Here is a 16,825-nt window from a genome sequence, read left to right as displayed (position 1 = left end):
TACTGAAAAAGTGTGGCAAAGTACTGAAAAGTTGTGGCAGAGTACTGACAAGTTGTGGCAAAATACTTAAAATCAGTGGCAATGTACTGAAAAGTGTGGAAAAGTACTGAAAAGTTGTGGCAAAGTCGTGGCAAAGTACTGAAAAGTGTGGCAAAGTACTGAAAAGTTGTGGCAAAGTGCTGAAAAGTAGAGGCAAAATACTGAAAAGTGTGGCAAAGTACTGAAAAGTTGTGGCAAAGTGCTGAAAAGTGGTGGCAAAGTACTGAAAAGTAGTGGCAAAGTGCTGAAAAGTTGTGGCAAAGTACTGAAAAGTGTGGCAAAGTACAGAAAAGTTGTGACAAAGTGCTGAAAAGTAGTGGCAAAGTACTGAAAAGTAGTGGCAAAGTGCTGAAAAGTGTGGCAAAGTACTGACAAGTTGTGGCAAAGTCGTGACAAAGTACAGAAAAGCGTGGCAAAGTATAGAAAATTTCTGGCAAAGTGCTGAAAAGTAGTGGCAAAGTACTGAAAAGTGTGGCAATGTACTGAAAAGTTGTGGCAAAGTCGTGGCAAAGTGCTGAAAAGAAGTGGCAAAGTATTGAAAAGTAGGGGCAAAGTGCTGAAAAGTGTTGCAAAGTACAGAAAAGTTGTGGCAAAGTGCTGAAAATTAGTGGCAAAGTACTAAAAAGCAGTTGCAAAGTACTGAAAAGTGTGGCAAAGTACTGCAAAGTTGTGGCAAAGTGCTGAAAAGTAGTGGCAAAGTACTGAAATGTGTGGCAAAGTACTGAAAAGTTGTGGCAAAGTCATGGCAAAGTACTGAAATGTTGTGGCAATGTGCTGAAAAGTGTGGCAAAGTACTGAAAAGTTGTGGCAAAGTCGTGGAAAAGTACTGAAAAGTGTGGAAAAGTACTGAAAAGTGTGGCAAAGTACTGAAAAATTGTGGCAAAGTCGTGGCAAAGTACTGAAAAGTGTGGCAAAGTACTGAAAAGTTGTGGCAAAGTTCTGAAAAGTAGTGGCAAAGTGATGAAAAGTGTGGCAAAGTACTGAAAAGTTGTAGCAATGTGCTGAAAAGTAGTGGCAAAGTACTGAAAAGCAGTGGCAAAGTAATGCAAAGTGAGGCAATGTATTGAAAAGTTGTGGCAAAGTCGTGGCAAAGTACTGAAAAGTGTGGCAAAGTACTGAAAAGTTTTGTCAAAATGCTGAAAAGTAGTGGCAAAGTACTGAAAAGTGTAGCAAAGTACTGACAAGTTGTGGCAAAGTGCTGAAAAGCCTTGACAAAGTTCTGAAAAGTTGTGGCAAAGTGCTGAAAAGTAGTGGCAAAGTACTGAAAAGTAGTGGCAAAGTGCTGAAAAGTGTGGCAAAGTACTGAAAAGTTGTGGCAAAGTGGTGAAATATAGTGGCAAAGTACTGAAAAATTGTGGCAAATTACTGCAATTCAGTGGCGAAGTGCTGAAAAGTAGTGGCAAAGTACTGAAAAAGTGTGGCAAAGTACTGAAAAGTTGTGGCAAAGTGCTGAAAAGTTGTGGCAAAGTGCTGAAAAGTTGAGGCAAGGTGCTGAAAAGCAGTGACAAAGTACTGAAAAGTGTGGCAAAGTACTGAACAGTTATGGCAAAGTACTGAAAAGTTGTGGCAAAGTGCTGAAAAGTAGTGGCAAAGTACTGAAAAGTGTGGCAAAGTACTGAAAAGTTGTGGCAAAGTGCTGAAAAGTAGAGGCAAAGTACTAAAAAGTGTGGCAACGTCCTGACAAGTGTGGCCAAGTACTGAAAAGTTGTGGCAAAGTGCTGAAAAGTAGTGGCAAAGTACTGAAAAGCAGTGACAAAGTGTTGAAAAGTGTGGCAAAGTGATGACAAGTAGAGGCAAAGTACTGAAAAGTAGTGGCAAAGTGCTGAAAAGTTGTGGCAAAGTGCTGAAAAGTAGTGGCAAAGTGCTGAAAAGTTGTGGCAAAGTGCTGAAAAGTTGTGGCAAAGTGCTGAAAAGTAGTGGCAAAGTACTGAAAAGTGTTGCAAAGTACTGAAAAGTTGTGGCAAAGTGCTGAAAAGTAGTGGCAAAGTACTGAAAGGTTGTGGCAAAGTACTGAAAGGCAGTGGCGAAGTGCTGAAAAGTAGTGGCAAAGTACTGAAAAAGTGTGGCAAAGAACTGAAAAGTTGTGGCAAAGTACTGACAAGTTGTGGCAAAATACTTAAAATCAGTGGCAATGTACTGAAAAGTGTGGAAAAGTACTGAAAAGTTGTGGCAAAGTCGTGGCAAAGTACTGAAAAGTGTGGCAAAGTACTGAAAAGTTGTGGCAAAGTGCTGAAAAGTAGAGGCAAAATACTGAAAAGTGTGGCAAAGTACTGAAAAGTTGTGGCAAAGTGCTGAAAAGTGGTGGCAAAGTACTGAAAAGTAGTGGCAAAGTGCTGAAAAGTGTGGCAAAGTACTGAAAAGTTGTGGCAAAGTGTGAAAAGTAGTGGCAAAGTACTGAAAAGCAGTGGCAAATTACTGAAAAGTGAGGCAAAGTACTGAAAAGTTGTGGCAAAGTACTGAAAAGTGTGGCAAAGTACAGAACAGTTGTGACAAAGTGCTGAAAAGTAGTGGCAAAGTACTGAAAAATAGTGGCAAAGTGCTGAAAAGTGTGGCAAAGTACTGACAAGTTGTGGCAAAGTCGTGGCAAAGTACAGAAAAGCGTGGCAAAGTACTGAAAAGTTGTGGCAAAGTGCTGAAAATTAGTGGCAAAGTACTAAAAAGCAGTTGCAAAGTACTGAAAAGGGTGGCAAAGTGCTGCAAAGTTGTGGCAAAGTGCTGAAAAGTAGTGGCAAAGTACTGAAATGTGTGGCAAAGTACTGAAAAGTTGTGGCAAAGTCATGGCAAAGAACTGAAATGTTGTGGCAATGTGCTGAAAAGTGTGGCAAAGTACTGAAAAGTTGTGGCAAAGTCGTGGAAAAGTACTGAAAAGTGTGGCAAAGTACTGAAAAGTGTGGCAAAGTACTGAAAAATTGTGGCAAAGTCGTGGCAAAGTACTGAAAAGTGTGGCAAAGTACTGAAAAGTTTTGTCAAAATGCTGAAAAGTAGTGGCAAAGTACTGAAAAGTGTAGCAAAGTACTGAAAAGTTGTGGCAAAGTGCTGAAAAGCCTTGACAAAGTTCTGAAAAGTTGTGGCAAAGTGCTGAAAAGTAGTGGCAAAGTACTGAAAAGTAGTGGCAAAGTGCTGAAAAGTGTGGCAAAGTACTGAAAAGTTGTGGCAAAGTTCTGAAAAGTAGTGGCAAAGTGATGAAAAGCGTGGCAAAGTACTGAAAAGTTGTGGCAAAATACTGAAAAGCAGTGACAAAGTACTGAAAAGTGTGGCAAAGTACTGAAAAGTTGTGGCAAAGTACTGAAAAGTTTTGGCAAAGTGCTGAAAAGTAGTGGCAAAGTACTGAAAAGTGTGGCAAAGTGATGAAAAGTGTGGCAAAGTACTGAAAAGTTGTAGCAATGTGCTGAAAAGTAGTGGCAAAGTACTGAAAAGCAGTGGCAAAATAATGAAAAGTGAGGCAATGTATGGAAAAGTTGTGGCAAAGTCGTGGCAAAGTACTGAAAAGTGTGGCAAAGTACTGAAAAGTTTTGTCAAAATGCTGAAAAGTAGTGGCAAAGTACTGAAAAGTGTAGCAAAGTACTGAAAAGTTGTGGCAAAGTGCTGAAAAGCCTTGACAAAGTTCTGAAAGGTTGTGGCAAAGTGCTGAAAAGTAGTGGCAAAGTACTGAAAAGTAGTGGCAAAGTGCTGAAAAGTGTGGCAAAGTACTGAAAAGTTGTGGCAAAGTTCTGAAAAGTAGTGGCAAAGTGATGAAAAGCGTGGCAAAGTACTGAAAAGTTGTGGCAAAGTACTGAAAAGCAGTGACAAAGTACTGAAAAGTGTGGCAAAGTACTGAAAAGTTGTGGCAAAGTACTGAAAAGTTTTGGCAAAGTGCTGAAAAGTAGTGGCAAAGTACTGAAAAGTGTGGCAAAGTACTGAAAAGTTGTGGCAAAGTGCTGAAAAGTATAGGCAAAGTATTGAAAAGTGTGGCAAAGTACTGACAAGTTGTGGCAAAGTGCTGAAAAGTGTGGCAAAGTACTGAAAAGTAGTGGCAAAGTACTAAAAAGTGTGGCAACGTCCTGAAGAGTGTGGCCAAGTACTGAAAAGTTGTGGCAAAGTGCTGAAAAGTAGTGGCAAAGTACTGAAAAGCAGTGACAAAGTGTTGAAAAGTGTGGCAAAGTACTGAAAAGTTGTGGCAAAGTGCTGAAAAGTAGTGGCAAAGTACTGAAAGGTTGTGGCAAAGTACTGAAAGGCAGTGGCGAAGTGCTGAAAAGTAGTGGCAAAGTACTGAAAAAGTGTGGCAAAGTACTGAAAAGTTGTGGCAAAGTTCTGAAAAGTAGTGGCAAAGTGATGAAAAGCGTGGCAAAGTACTGAAAAGTTGTGGCAAAGTACTGAAAAGCAGTGACAAAGTACTGAAAAGTGTGGCAAAGTACTGAAAAGTTGTGGCAAAGTACTGAAAAGTTTTGGCAAAGTGCTGAAAAGTAGTGGCAAAGTACTGAAAAGTGTGGCAAAGTACTGAAAAGTTGTGGCAAAGTGCTGAAAAGTAGAGGCAAAGTACTGAAAAGTGTGGCAAAGTACTGACAAGTTGTGGCAAAGTGCTGAAAAGTGTGGCAAAGTACTGAAAAGTAGTGGCAAAGTACTAAAAAGTGTGGCAACGTCCTGAAAAGTGTGGCCAAGTACTGAAAAGTTGTGGCAAAGTGCTGAAAAGTAGTGGAAAAGTACTGAAAAGCAGTGACAAAGTGTTGAAAAGTGTGGCAAAGTACTGAAAAGTTGTGGCAAAGTGCTGAAAAGTAATGGCAAAGTACTGAAAGGTTGTGGCAAAGTACTGAAAGGCAGTGGCGAAGTGCTGAAAAGTAGTGGCAAAGTACTGAAAAAGTGTGGCAAAGTACTGAAAAGTTGTCGCAAAGTACTGACAAGTTGTGGCAAAATACTTAAAATCAGTGGCAATGTACTGAAAAGTGTGGAAAAGTACTGAAAAGTTGTGGCAAAGTCGTGGCAAAGTACTGAAAAGTGTGGCAAAGTACTGAAAAGTTGTGGCAAAGTGCTGAAAAGTAGAGGCAAAATACTGAAAAGTGTGGCAAAGTACTGAAAAGTTGTGGCAAAGTGCTGAAAAGTAGTAGCAAAGTACTGAAAAGTAGTGGCAAAGTGCTGACAAGTTGTGGCAAAGTACTGAAAAGTGTGGCAAAGTACAGAAAAGTTGTGACAAAGTGCTGAAAAGTAGTGGCAAAGTACTGAAAAGTAGTGGCAAAGTGCTGAAAAGTGTGGCAAAGTACTGACAAGTTGTGGCAAAGTCGTGGCAAAGTACAGAAAAGCGTGGCAAAGTACAGAAAAGTTGTGGCAAAGTGCTGAAAAGTAGTGGCAAAGTACTGAAAAGTGTGGCAATGTACTGAAAAGTTGTGGCAAAGTCGTGGCAAAGTGCTGAAAAGAAGTGGCAAAGTATTGAAAAGTAGGGGCAAAGTGCTGAAAAGTGTGACAAAGTAGTGAAAAGTTGTGGCAAAGTGCTGAAAATTAGTGGCAAAGTACTAAAAAGCAGTTGCAAAGTACTGAAAAGGGTGGCAAAGTACTGCAAAGTTGTGGCAAAGTGCTGAAAAGTAGTGGCAAAGTACTGAAATGTGTGGCAAAGTACTGAAAAGTTGTGGCAAAGTCATGGCAAAGTACTGAAATGTTGTGGCAATGTGCTGAAAAGTGTGGCAAAGTACTGAAAAGTGTGGCAAAGTACTGAAAAATTGTGGCAAAGTCGTGGCAAAGTACTGAAAAGTGTGGCAAAGTACTGAAAAGTTGTGGCAAAGTTCTGAAAAGTAGTGGCAAAGTGATGAAAAGTGTGGCAAAGTACTGAAAAGTTGTAGCAATGTGCTGAAAAGTAGTGCCAAAGTACTGAAAAGCAGTGGCAAAGTAATGAAAAGTGAGGCAATGTATTGAAAAGTTGTGGCAAAGTCGTGGCAAAGTACTGAAAAGTGTGGCAAAGTACTGAAAAGTTTTGTCAAAATGCTGAAAAGTAGTGGCAAAGTACTGAAAAGTGTAGCAAAGTACTGACAAGTTGTGGCAAAGTGCTGAAAAGCCTTGACAAAGTTCTGAAAAGTTGTGGCAAAGTGCTGAAAAGTAGTGGCAAAGTACTGAAAAGTAGTGGCAAAGTGCTGAAAAGTGTGGCAAAGTACTGAAAAGTTGTGGCAAAGTGGTGAAATATAGTGGCAAAGTACTGAAAAATTGTGGCAAAGTACTGCAATTCAGTGGCGAAGTGCTGAAAAGTAGTGGCAAAGTACTGAAAAAGTGTGGCAAAGTACTGAAAAGTTCTGGCAAAGTGCTGAAAAGTTGAGGCAAGGTGCTGAAAAGCAGTGACAAAGTACTGAAAAGTGTGGCAAAGTACTGAACAGTTATGGCAAAGTACTGAAAAGTTGTGGCAAAGTGCTGAAAAGTAGTGGCAAAGTACTGAAAAGTGTGGCAAAGTACTGACAAGTTGTGGCAAAGTGCTGAAAAGTGTGGCAAAGTACTGAAAAGTAGTGGCAAAGTACTAAAAAGTGTGGCAACGTCCTGAAAAGTGTGGCCAAGTACTGAAAAGTTGTGGCAAAGTGCTGAAAAGTAGTGGCAAAGTACTGAAAAGCAGTGACAAAGTGTTGAAAAGTGCGGCAAAGTACTGAAAAGTTGTGGCAAAGTGCTGAAAAGTAGTGGCAAAGTACTGAAAGGTTGTGGCAAAGTACTGAAAGGCAGTGGCGAAGTGCTGAAAAGTAGTGGCAAAGTACTGAAAAAGTGTGGCAAAGTACTGAAAAGTTGTGGCAAAGTACTGACAAGTTGTGGCAAAATACTTAAAATCAGTGGCAATGTACTGAAAAGTGTGGAAAAGTACTGAAAAGTTGTGGCAAAGTCGTGGCAAAGTACTGAAAAGTGTGGCAAAGTACTGAAAAGTTGTGGCAAAGTGCTGAAAAGTAGAGGCAAAATACTGAAAAGTGTGGCAAAGTACTGAAAAGTTGTGGCAAAGTGCTGAAAAGTGGTGGCAAAGTACTGAAAAGTAGTGGCAAAGTGCTGAAAAGTTGTGGCAAAGTACTGAAAAGTGTGGCAAAGTACAGAAAAGTTGTGACAAAGTGCTGAAAAGTAGTGGCAAAGTACTGAAAAGTAGTGGCAAAGTGCTGAAAAGTGTGGCAAAGTACTGACAAGTTGTGGCAAAGTCGTGGCAAAGTACAGAAAAGCGTGGCAAAGTACAGAAAAGTTGTGGCAAAGTGCTGAAAAGTAGTGGCAAAGTACTGAAAAGTGTGGCAATGTACTGAAAAGTTGTGGCAAAGTCGTGGCAAAGTGCTGAAAAGAAGTGGCAAAGTATTGAAAAGTAGGGGCAAAGTGCTGAAAAGTGTGGCAAAGTACTGAAAAGTTGTGGCAAAGTGCTGAAAATTAGTGGCAAAGTACTAAAAAGCAGTTGCATAGTACTGAAAAGGGTGGCAAAGTACTGCAAAGTTGTGGCAAAGTGCTGAAAAGTAGTGGCAAAGTACTGAAATGTGTGGCAAAGTACTGAAAAGTTGTGGCAAAGTCATGGCAAAGTACTGAAATGTTGTGGCAATGTGCTGAAAAGTGTGGCAAAGTACTGAAAAGTTGTGGCAAAGTCGTGGAAAAGTACTGAAAAGTGTGGCAAAGTACTGAAAAGTGTGGCAAAGTACTGAAAAATTGTGGCAAAGTCGTGGCAAAGTACTGAAAAGTGTGGCAAAGTACTGAAAAGTTGTGGCAAAGTTCTGAAAAGTAGTGGCAAAGTGATGAAAAGTGTGGCAAAGTACTGAAAAGTTGTAGCAATGTGCTGAAAAGTAGTGGCAAAGTACTGAAAAGCAGTGGCAAAGTAATGAAAAGTGAGGCAATGTATTGAAAAGTTGTGGCAAAGTCGTGGCAAAGTACTGAAAAGTGTGGCAAAGTACTGAAAAGTTTTGTCAAAATGCTGAAAAGTAGTGGCAAAGTACTGAAAAGTGTAGCAAAGTACTGACAAGTTGTGGCAAAGTGCTGAAAAGCCTTGACAAAGTTCTGAAAAGTTGTGGCAAAGTGCTGAAAAGTAGTGGCAAAGTACTGCAATTCAGTGGCGAAGTGCTGAAAAGTAGTGGCAAAGTACTGAAAAAGTGTGGCAAAGTACTGAAAAGTTCTGGCAAAGTGCTGAAAAGTTGAGGCAAGGTGCTGAAAAGCAGTGACAAAGTACTGAAAAGTGTGGCAAAGTACTGAACAGTTATGGCAAAGTACTGAAAAGTTGTGGCAAAGTGCTGAAAAGTAGTGGCAAAGTACTGAAAAGTGTGGCAAAGTACTGAAAAGTTGTGGCAAAGTGCTGATAAGTAGAGGCAAAGTACTAAAAAGTGTGGCAACGTCCTGACAAGTGTGGCCAAGTACTGAAAAGTTGTGGCAAAGTGCTGAAAAGTAGTGGCAAAGTACTGAAAAAGTGTGGCAAAGTACTGAAAAGTTCTGGCAAAGTGCTGAAAAGTTGAGGCAAGGTGCTGAAAAGCAGTGACAAAGTACTGAAAAGTGTGGCAAAGTACTGAACAGTTATGGCAAAGTACTGAAAAGTTGTGGCAAAGTGCTGAAAAGTAGTGGCAAAGTACTGAAAAGTGTGGCAAAGTACTGACAAGTTGTGGCAAAGTGCTGAAAAGTGTGGCAAAGTACTGAAAAGTAGTGGCAAAGTACTAAAAAGTGTGGCAACGTCCTGAAAAGTGTGGCCAAGTACTGAAAAGTTGTGGCAAAGTGCTGAAAAGTAGTGGCAAAGTACTGAAAAGCAGTGACAAAGTGTTGAAAAGTGCGGCAAAGTACTGAAAAGTTGTGGCAAAGTGCTGAAAAGTAGTGGCAAAGTACTGAAAGGTTGTGGCAAAGTACTGAAAGGCAGTGGCGAAGTGCTGAAAAGTAGTGGCAAAGTACTGAAAAAGTGTGGCAAAGTACTGAAAAGTTGTGGCAAAGTACTGACAAGTTGTGGCAAAATACTTAAAATCAGTGGCAATGTACTGAAAAGTGTGGAAAAGTACTGAAAAGTTGTGGCAAAGTCGTGGCAAAGTACTGAAAAGTGTGGCAAAGTACTGAAAAGTTGTGGCAAAGTGCTGAAAAGTAGAGGCAAAATACTGAAAAGTGTGGCAAAGTACTGAAAAGTTGTGGCAAAGTGCTGAAAAGTGGTGGCAAAGTACTGAAAAGTAGTGGCAAAGTGCTGAAAAGTTGTGGCAAAGTACTGAAAAGTGTGGCAAAGTACAGAAAAGTTGTGACAAAGTGCTGAAAAGTAGTGGCAAAGTACTGAAAAGTAGTGGCAAAGTGCTGAAAAGTGTGGCAAAGTACTGACAAGTTGTGGCAAAGTCGTGGCAAAGTACAGAAAAGCGTGGCAAAGTACAGAAAAGTTGTGGCAAAGTGCTGAAAAGTAGTGGCAAAGTACTGAAAAGTGTGGCAATGTACTGAAAAGTTGTGGCAAAGTCGTGGCAAAGTGCTGAAAAGAAGTGGCAAAGTATTGAAAAGTAGGGGCAAAGTGCTGAAAAGTGTGGCAAAGTACTGAAAAGTTGTGGCAAAGTGCTGAAAATTAGTGGCAAAGTACTAAAAAGCAGTTGCATAGTACTGAAAAGGGTGGCAAAGTACTGCAAAGTTGTGGCAAAGTGCTGAAAAGTAGTGGCAAAGTACTGAAATGTGTGGCAAAGTACTGAAAAGTTGTGGCAAAGTCATGGCAAAGTACTGAAATGTTGTGGCAATGTGCTGAAAAGTGTGGCAAAGTACTGAAAAGTTGTGGCAAAGTCGTGGAAAAGTACTGAAAAGTGTGGCAAAGTACTGAAAAGTGTGGCAAAGTACTGAAAAATTGTGGCAAAGTCGTGGCAAAGTACTGAAAAGTGTGGCAAAGTACTGAAAAGTTGTGGCAAAGTTCTGAAAAGTAGTGGCAAAGTGATGAAAAGTGTGGCAAAGTACTGAAAAGTTGTAGCAATGTGCTGAAAAGTAGTGGCAAAGTACTGAAAAGCAGTGGCAAAGTAATGAAAAGTGAGGCAATGTATTGAAAAGTTGTGGCAAAGTCGTGGCAAAGTACTGAAAAGTGTGGCAAAGTACTGAAAAGTTTTGTCAAAATGCTGAAAAGTAGTGGCAAAGTACTGAAAAGTAGTGGCAAAGTGCTGAAAAGTGTGGCAAAGTACTGAAAAGTTGTGGCAAAGTGGTGAAATATAGTGGCAAAGTACTGAAAAATTGTGGCAAAGTACTGCAATTCAGTGGCGAAGTGCTGAAAAGTAGTGGCAAAGTACTGAAAAAGTGTGGCAAAGTACTGAAAAGTTCTGGCAAAGTGCTGAAAAGTTGAGGCAAGGTGCTGAAAAGCAGTGACAAAGTACTGAAAAGTGTGGCAAAGTACTGAACAGTTATGGCAAAGTACTGAAAAGTTGTGGCAAAGTGCTGAAAAGTAGTGGCAAAGTACTGAAAAGTGTGGCAAAGTACTGAAAAGTTGTGGCAAAGTGCTGATAAGTAGAGGCAAAGTACTAAAAAGTGTGGCAACGTCCTGACAAGTGTGGCCAAGTACTGAAAAGTTGTGGCAAAGTGCTGAAAAGTAGTGGCAAAGTACTGAAAAGCAGTGACAAAGTGTTGAAAAGTGTGGCAAAGTGATGACAAGTAGTGGCAAAGTACTGAAAAGTTGTGGCAAAGTGCTGAAAAGTTGTGGCAAAGTGCTGAAAAGTAGTGGCAAAGTACTGAAAACTGCACGTGGTATTCCCAACCAGTCTCCCATGCAAGTACTAACCACGCCCGATGCAGCTTAACTTCAGTGATCGGACGAGAACTAGTGTATTCTGCAATGAAAATGTTCATCAGCCTACTGCACGTGGTATTCCCAGCCGGTCTCACATGCAATTACTAACCATGGCCGATGCAGATTAACTTCAGTGATCGGACGAGAACTGGTGTATTCTGCATTGGTTTGGCAGTAGGCTGAATATTCGTTGGAATTGGATGTCATTTAATGCTACGGCTAGGCAAAAAAATCATAGGAAAAAGTTAGTATGTAATGTGGAATAAAAATGTTGATGAGCCTACTGCACGTGGTATTCCCAGCCAGTCTCCCATGCAAGTACTAACCACGCCCGATGCAGCTTAACTTCAGTGATTGGACGAGAACTGGTGTATCCTGCAATGGTTTGGCAGTAGGCTGAATATTCGTTGGAATTGGATTTCAATTAATGTTTCGGCTAGGCAAAAAATCAAGGGAAAAAGATAGTATGTATGGTGGAATAAAAATGTTGATAAGCCTACTGCACGTGGTATTCACAGCCGGTCTCCCATGCTAGTACTAACCCCGCCCGATGCAGTTTAACTTGAGTGATCGGACGAGAACTGGTTTATTCTGCAATGGTTTGGCAGTAGGCTGAATATTCGTCGGAATTGGATGTAATTTAATACTTCGGTAGGCAAAAAATCCCGGGAAAATGTTAGTATGTACGGTGGAATAAAAATGTTCATCAGCCTACTGCACGTGGTATTCCCAGCCCGTCTCCCATGCAAGTACTAACCACGCCCGATGCAGCTTAACTTCAGTGATCGGACGAGAACTGGTGTATTCTGCAATGGTTTGGCAGTAGGCTGAATATTTGTCGGAATTGGATTTCAATTAATGCTTCGGCTAGGCAGAAAATCACGGGAAAAAGATAGTATGTACGGTGGAATAAAAATGTTGATGAGCCTAATGCACGTGGTATTCCCAGCCTGTCTCCCATGCAAGTACTAACCACGCCCGATGCAGCTTAACTTCAGTGATCGGACGAGAACTGGTGTATTCTGCAATACAAATTTTCATCAGCTTCTGCACGTGGTATTCCCAGCCGGTCTCCCATGCAAGTACTAACCATGCCCGATGCAGCTTAACTTCAGTGATCGGACGAGAACTGATGTATTCTGCATTGGTTTGGCAGTAGGGTGAATATTCGTCGGAATTGTATGTCATTTAATGCTACGGCTAGGCAAAAAATCATAGGAAAAAGTTAGTATGTAATGTGGAATAAAAATGTTGATGAGCCTACTGCACGTGGTATTCCCAGCCAGTCTCCCATGCAAGTACTAACAACGCCCGATGCAGCTTAACTTCAGTGATCGTACGAGAACTGGTGTATCCTGCAATGGTTTGGCAGTAGGCTGAATATTCGTCGAAATTGGATTTCAATTAATGTTTCGACTCGGCAAAAAATCAAGGGAAAAAGATAGTATGTATGGTGGAATAAAAATGTTGATAAGCCTACTGCACATGGTATTCCCAGCCGGTCTCCCGTGCTAGTACTAACCACGCCCGATGCAGCTTAACTTGAGTGATCGGACGAGAACTGGTTTATTCTGCAATGGTTTGGCAGTAGGCTGAATATTCGTCGGAATTGGATGTAATTTAATACTTCGGCTAGGCAAAAAATCCCGGGAAAATGTTAGTATGTACGGTGGAATAAAAATGTTCATCAGCCTACTGCACGTGGTATTCCCAGCCCGTCTCCCATGCAAGTACTAACCACGCCCGATGCAGCTTAACTTCAGTGATCGGACGAGAACTGGTGTATTCTGCAATGGTTTGGCAGTAGGCTGAATATTTGTCGGAATTGGATTTCAATTAATGCTTCGGCTAGGCAGAAAATCACGGGAAAAAGATAGTATGTACCGTGGAATTAAAATGTTGATGAGCCTAATGCACGTGGTATTCCCAGCCTGTCTCCCATGCAAGTACTAAACACGCCCGATGCAGCTTAACTTCAGTGATCGGACGAGAACTGGTGTATTCTGCAATACAAATTTTCATCAGCTTCTGCACGTGGTATTCCCAGCCGGTCTCCCATGTAAGTACTAACCATGCCCAATGCAGCTTAACTTCAGTGATCGGACGAGAACTGATGTATTCTGCATTGGTTTGGCAGTAGGCTGAATATTCGTTGGAATTGTATGTCATTTAATGCTACGGCTAGGCAAACAATCATAGGAAAAAGTTAGTATGTAATGTGGAATAAAAATGTTGATGAGCCTACTGCACGTGGTATTCCCAGCCAGTCTCCCATGCAAGTACTAACAACGCCCGATGCAGCTTAACTTCAGTGATCGGACGAGAACTGGTGTATCCTGCAATGGTTTGGCAGTAGGCTGAATATTCGTCGAAATTGGATTTCAATTAATGTTTCGACTCGGCAAAAAATCAAGGGAAAAAGATAGTATGTATGGTGGAATAAAAATGTTGATAAGCCTACTGCACATGGTATTCCCAGCCGGTCTCCCGTGCTAGTACTAACCACGCCCGATGCAGCTTAACTTGAGTGATCGGACGAGAACTGGTTTATTCTGCAATGGTTTGGCAGTAGGCTGAATATTCGTCGGAATTGGATGTAATTTAATACTTCGGCTAGGCAAAAAATCCCGGGAAAATGTTAGTATGTACGGTGGAATAAAAATGTTCATCAGCCTACTGCACGTGGTATTCCCAGCCCGTCTCCCATGCAAGTACTAACCACGCCCGATGCAGCTTAACTTCAGTGATCGGACGAGAACTGGTGTATTCTGCAATGGTTTGGCAGTAGGCTGAATATTTGTCGGAATTGGATTTCAATTAATGCTTCGGCTAGGCAGAAAATCACGGGAAAAAGATAGTATGTACCGTGGAATTAAAATGTTGATGAGCCTAATGCACGTGGTATTCCCAGCCTGTCTCCCATGCAAGTACTAAACACGCCCGATGCAGCTTAACTTCAGTGATCGGACGAGAACTGGTGTATTCTGCAATACAAATTTTCATCAGCTTCTGCACGTGGTATTCCCAGCCGGTCTCCCATGCAAGTACTAACCATGCCCAATGCAGCTTAACTTCAGTGATCGGACGAGAACTGATGTATTCTGCATTGGTTTGGCAGTAGGCTGAATATTCGTTGGAATTGTATGTCATTTAATGCTACGGCTAGGCAAACAATCATAGGAAAAAGTTAGTATGTAATGTGGAATAAAAATGTTGATGAGCCTACTGCACGTGGTATTCCCAGCCAGTCTCCCATGCAAGTACTAACAACGCCCGATGCAGCTTAACTTCAGTGATCGGACGAGAACTGGTGTATCCTGCAATGGTTTGGCAGTAGGCTGAATATTCGTCGGAATTGGATTTCAATTAATGTTTCGGCTAGGCAAAAAATCAAGGGAAAATGATAGTATGTATGGTGGAATAAAAATGGTGATAAGCCTACTGCACGTGGTATTCCCAGCCGGTCTCCCATGCTAGTACTAACCACGCCCAATTCAGCTAAACTTGAGTGATCGGACGAGAACTGGTTTATTCTGCAATGGTTTGGCAGTAGGCTGAATATTCGTCGGAATTGGATGTAATTTAATACTTCGGCTAGGCAAAAAATCCCGGGAAAATGTTAGTATGTACGGTGGAATAAAAATGTTCATCAGCCTACTGCACGTGGTATTCCCAGCCCGTCTCCCATGCAAGTACTAACCACGCCCGATGCAGCTTAACTTCAGTGATCGGACGAGAACTGGTGTATTCTGCAATGGTTTGGCAGTAGGCTGAATATTTGTCGGAATTGGATTTCAATTAATGCTTCGGCTAGGCAGAAAATCACGGGAAAAAGATAGTATGTACGGTGGAATAAAAATGTTGATGAGCCTAATGCACGCGGTATTCCCAGCCTGTCTCCCATGCAAGTACTAACCACGCCCGATGCAGCTTAACTTCAGTGATCGGACGAGAACTGGTGTATTCTGCAATACAAATTTTCATCAGCTTCTGCACGTGGTATTCCCAGCCGGTCTCCCATGCAAGTACTAACCATGCCCGATGCAGCTTAACTTCAGTGATTGGACGAGAACTGATGTATTCTGCATTGGTTTGGCAGTAGGCTGAATATTCGTTGGAATTGTATGTCATTTAATGCTACGGCTAGGCAAAAAATCATAGGAAAAAGTTAGTATGTAATGTGGAATAAAAATGTTGATGAGCCTACTGCACGTGGTATTCCCAGCCAGTCTCCCATGCAAGTACTAACAACGCCCGATGCAGCTTAACTTCAGTGATCGGACGAGAACTGGTGTATCCTGCAATGGTTTGGCAGTAGGCTGAATATTCGTAGGAATTGGATTTCAATTAATGTTTCGGCTAGGCAAAAAATCAAGGGAAAAAGATAGTATGTATGGTGGAATAAAAATTTTGATAAGCCTACTGCACATGGTATTCCCAGCCGGTCTCCCATGCTAGTACTAACCACGCCCGATGCAGCTTAACTTGAGTGATCGGATGAGAACTGGTTTATTCTGCAATGGTTTGGCAGTAGGCTGAATATTCGTCGGAATTGGATGTAATTTAATACTTCGGCTAGGCAAAAAATCCCGGGAAAATGTTAGTATGTACGGTGGAATAAAAATGTTCATCAGCCTACTGCACGTGGTATTCCCAGCCCGTCTCCCATGCAAGTACTAACCACGCCCGATGCAGCTTAACTTCAGTGATCGGACGAGAACTGGTGTATTCTGCAATGGTTTGGCAGTAGGCTGAATATTTGTCGGAATTGGATTTCAATTAATGCTTCGGCTAGGCAGAAAATCACGGGAAAAAGATAGTATGTACGGTGGAATAAAAATGTTGATGAGCCTAATGCACGTGGTATTCCCAGCCTGTCTCCCATGCAAGTACTAACCACGCCCGATGCAGCTTAACTTCAGTGATCGGACGAGAACTGGTGTATTCTGCAATACAAATTTTCATCAGCTTCTGCACGTGGTATTCCCAGCCGGTCTCCCATGCAAGTACTAACCATGCCCGATGCAGCTTAACTTCAGTGATCGGACGAGAACTGATGTATTCTGCATTGGTTTGGCAGTAGGCTGAATATTCGTCGGAATTGTATGTCATTTAATGCTACGGCTAGGCAAAAAATCATAGGAAAAAGTTAGTATGTAATGTGGAATAAAAATGTTGATGAGCCTACTGCACGTGGTATTCCCAGCCGGTCTCCCATGCTAGTACTAACCACGCCCGATGCAGTGGTTAACTTCAGTGATCAGACGAGAAATAATGTATTCTGCAATGGTTATGCAGTAGGCTGAATATTCGTCGGAATTGGATGTCATTTAATGCTACGGCTAGGCAAAAAATCATAGGAAAAAGTTAGTATGTAATGTGGAATAAAAATGTTGATGAGCCTACTGCACGTGGTATTCCCAGCCGGTCTCCCATGCTAGTACTAACCACGCCCAATGCAGCTTAACTTCAGTGATCGGAGGAGAACTGGAGTGTTCTGCAATGGTTTGGCAGTAGGCAAAATATTCGTCGGAATTGGATGTCATTTAATGCTACGGCTAGGCAACAAATCCCGGGAAAAAGTTAGTATTTCGGTGGAATAAAAATGTTTATAAGCCTACTGCAGGTGGTATTCCCAGCCGGTCTCACATGCAATTACTAACCATGGCCGATGCAGATTAACTTCAGTGATCGGACGAGAAGTGGTGTATTCTGCATTGGTTTTGCAGTAGGCTGAATATTCGTCGGAATTGCATGTCGTTTAACGCTTCGGTAAGGCAAAAAATCCCGGGAAAAAGTTGGTATGTACGGTGGAATAAAAATGTTGAAAAGCCTACTGCTCATGGTATTCCCAGCCGGTCTCCCATGCAAGTACTAACCACGCCCGATGCAGCTTAACTTCAGTGATCAGACGAGAACTGGTGTATTCTGCAATAAAAATGTTCATCAGCCTACTGCACGTGTTATTCGCAGCCGGTCTCCCACGCAAGTACTAACCACGAGCGATGCAGCTTAACTTCAGTGAACGACGAGAACTGGTGTATTCTGCAATGGTTTGGCAGTAGGCTGAATATTCCCCGGAATTGGATGTCATTTAATGCTACGGCTAGGCAAAAAATTATGGGA

At 41.7% G+C, this 16,825-nt stretch overlaps 22 pseudogenes; all 22 read right to left on the bottom strand.

Moving 5' to 3' along the window:
• Positions 1-10,759: 10,759 nt before the first annotated feature.
• Positions 10,760-10,879, bottom strand: LOC146726000 (5S ribosomal RNA; annotated as a pseudogene).
• A 97-nt stretch (positions 10,880-10,976) lies between these two features.
• On the bottom strand, positions 10,977-11,096 carry LOC146725999 (5S ribosomal RNA; annotated as a pseudogene).
• Positions 11,097-11,192: 96 nt separating this feature from the next.
• LOC146725998 (5S ribosomal RNA) lies at positions 11,193-11,312 on the bottom strand (annotated as a pseudogene).
• A 95-nt stretch (positions 11,313-11,407) lies between these two features.
• LOC146725997 (5S ribosomal RNA) lies at positions 11,408-11,527 on the bottom strand (annotated as a pseudogene).
• Positions 11,528-11,740: 213 nt separating this feature from the next.
• On the bottom strand, positions 11,741-11,860 carry LOC146725996 (5S ribosomal RNA; annotated as a pseudogene).
• Positions 11,861-11,956: 96 nt separating this feature from the next.
• LOC146725995 (5S ribosomal RNA) lies at positions 11,957-12,076 on the bottom strand (annotated as a pseudogene).
• A 96-nt stretch (positions 12,077-12,172) lies between these two features.
• On the bottom strand, positions 12,173-12,292 carry LOC146725994 (5S ribosomal RNA; annotated as a pseudogene).
• A 96-nt stretch (positions 12,293-12,388) lies between these two features.
• LOC146725993 (5S ribosomal RNA) lies at positions 12,389-12,508 on the bottom strand (annotated as a pseudogene).
• Positions 12,509-12,721: 213 nt separating this feature from the next.
• LOC146725992 (5S ribosomal RNA) lies at positions 12,722-12,841 on the bottom strand (annotated as a pseudogene).
• Positions 12,842-12,937: 96 nt separating this feature from the next.
• LOC146725991 (5S ribosomal RNA) lies at positions 12,938-13,057 on the bottom strand (annotated as a pseudogene).
• Positions 13,058-13,153: 96 nt separating this feature from the next.
• Positions 13,154-13,273, bottom strand: LOC146725990 (5S ribosomal RNA; annotated as a pseudogene).
• A 96-nt stretch (positions 13,274-13,369) lies between these two features.
• On the bottom strand, positions 13,370-13,489 carry LOC146725989 (5S ribosomal RNA; annotated as a pseudogene).
• A 213-nt stretch (positions 13,490-13,702) lies between these two features.
• Positions 13,703-13,822, bottom strand: LOC146725988 (5S ribosomal RNA; annotated as a pseudogene).
• A 96-nt stretch (positions 13,823-13,918) lies between these two features.
• On the bottom strand, positions 13,919-14,038 carry LOC146725987 (5S ribosomal RNA; annotated as a pseudogene).
• A 96-nt stretch (positions 14,039-14,134) lies between these two features.
• LOC146725986 (5S ribosomal RNA) lies at positions 14,135-14,254 on the bottom strand (annotated as a pseudogene).
• Positions 14,255-14,350: 96 nt separating this feature from the next.
• LOC146725985 (5S ribosomal RNA) lies at positions 14,351-14,470 on the bottom strand (annotated as a pseudogene).
• Positions 14,471-14,899: 429 nt separating this feature from the next.
• Positions 14,900-15,019, bottom strand: LOC146725984 (5S ribosomal RNA; annotated as a pseudogene).
• A 96-nt stretch (positions 15,020-15,115) lies between these two features.
• LOC146725983 (5S ribosomal RNA) lies at positions 15,116-15,235 on the bottom strand (annotated as a pseudogene).
• A 96-nt stretch (positions 15,236-15,331) lies between these two features.
• LOC146725982 (5S ribosomal RNA) lies at positions 15,332-15,451 on the bottom strand (annotated as a pseudogene).
• A 213-nt stretch (positions 15,452-15,664) lies between these two features.
• LOC146725981 (5S ribosomal RNA) lies at positions 15,665-15,784 on the bottom strand (annotated as a pseudogene).
• Positions 15,785-16,098: 314 nt separating this feature from the next.
• LOC146725980 (5S ribosomal RNA) lies at positions 16,099-16,218 on the bottom strand (annotated as a pseudogene).
• A 429-nt stretch (positions 16,219-16,647) lies between these two features.
• Positions 16,648-16,766, bottom strand: LOC146725979 (5S ribosomal RNA; annotated as a pseudogene).
• Between the last annotated feature and the right edge of the window lie 59 nt (positions 16,767-16,825).

The sequence above is a fragment of the Saccoglossus kowalevskii genome, unplaced genomic scaffold (assembly GCF_978046115.1).
Source record: "Saccoglossus kowalevskii unplaced genomic scaffold, keSacKowa6.1 SCAFFOLD_110, whole genome shotgun sequence".
In the NCBI taxonomy this organism is placed as follows: Eukaryota; Metazoa; Hemichordata; class Enteropneusta; family Harrimaniidae; genus Saccoglossus; species Saccoglossus kowalevskii.
The sequence above is the reverse complement of the archived record's forward strand: the minus strand, read 5'-3'. Positions and strand labels throughout refer to the sequence as shown.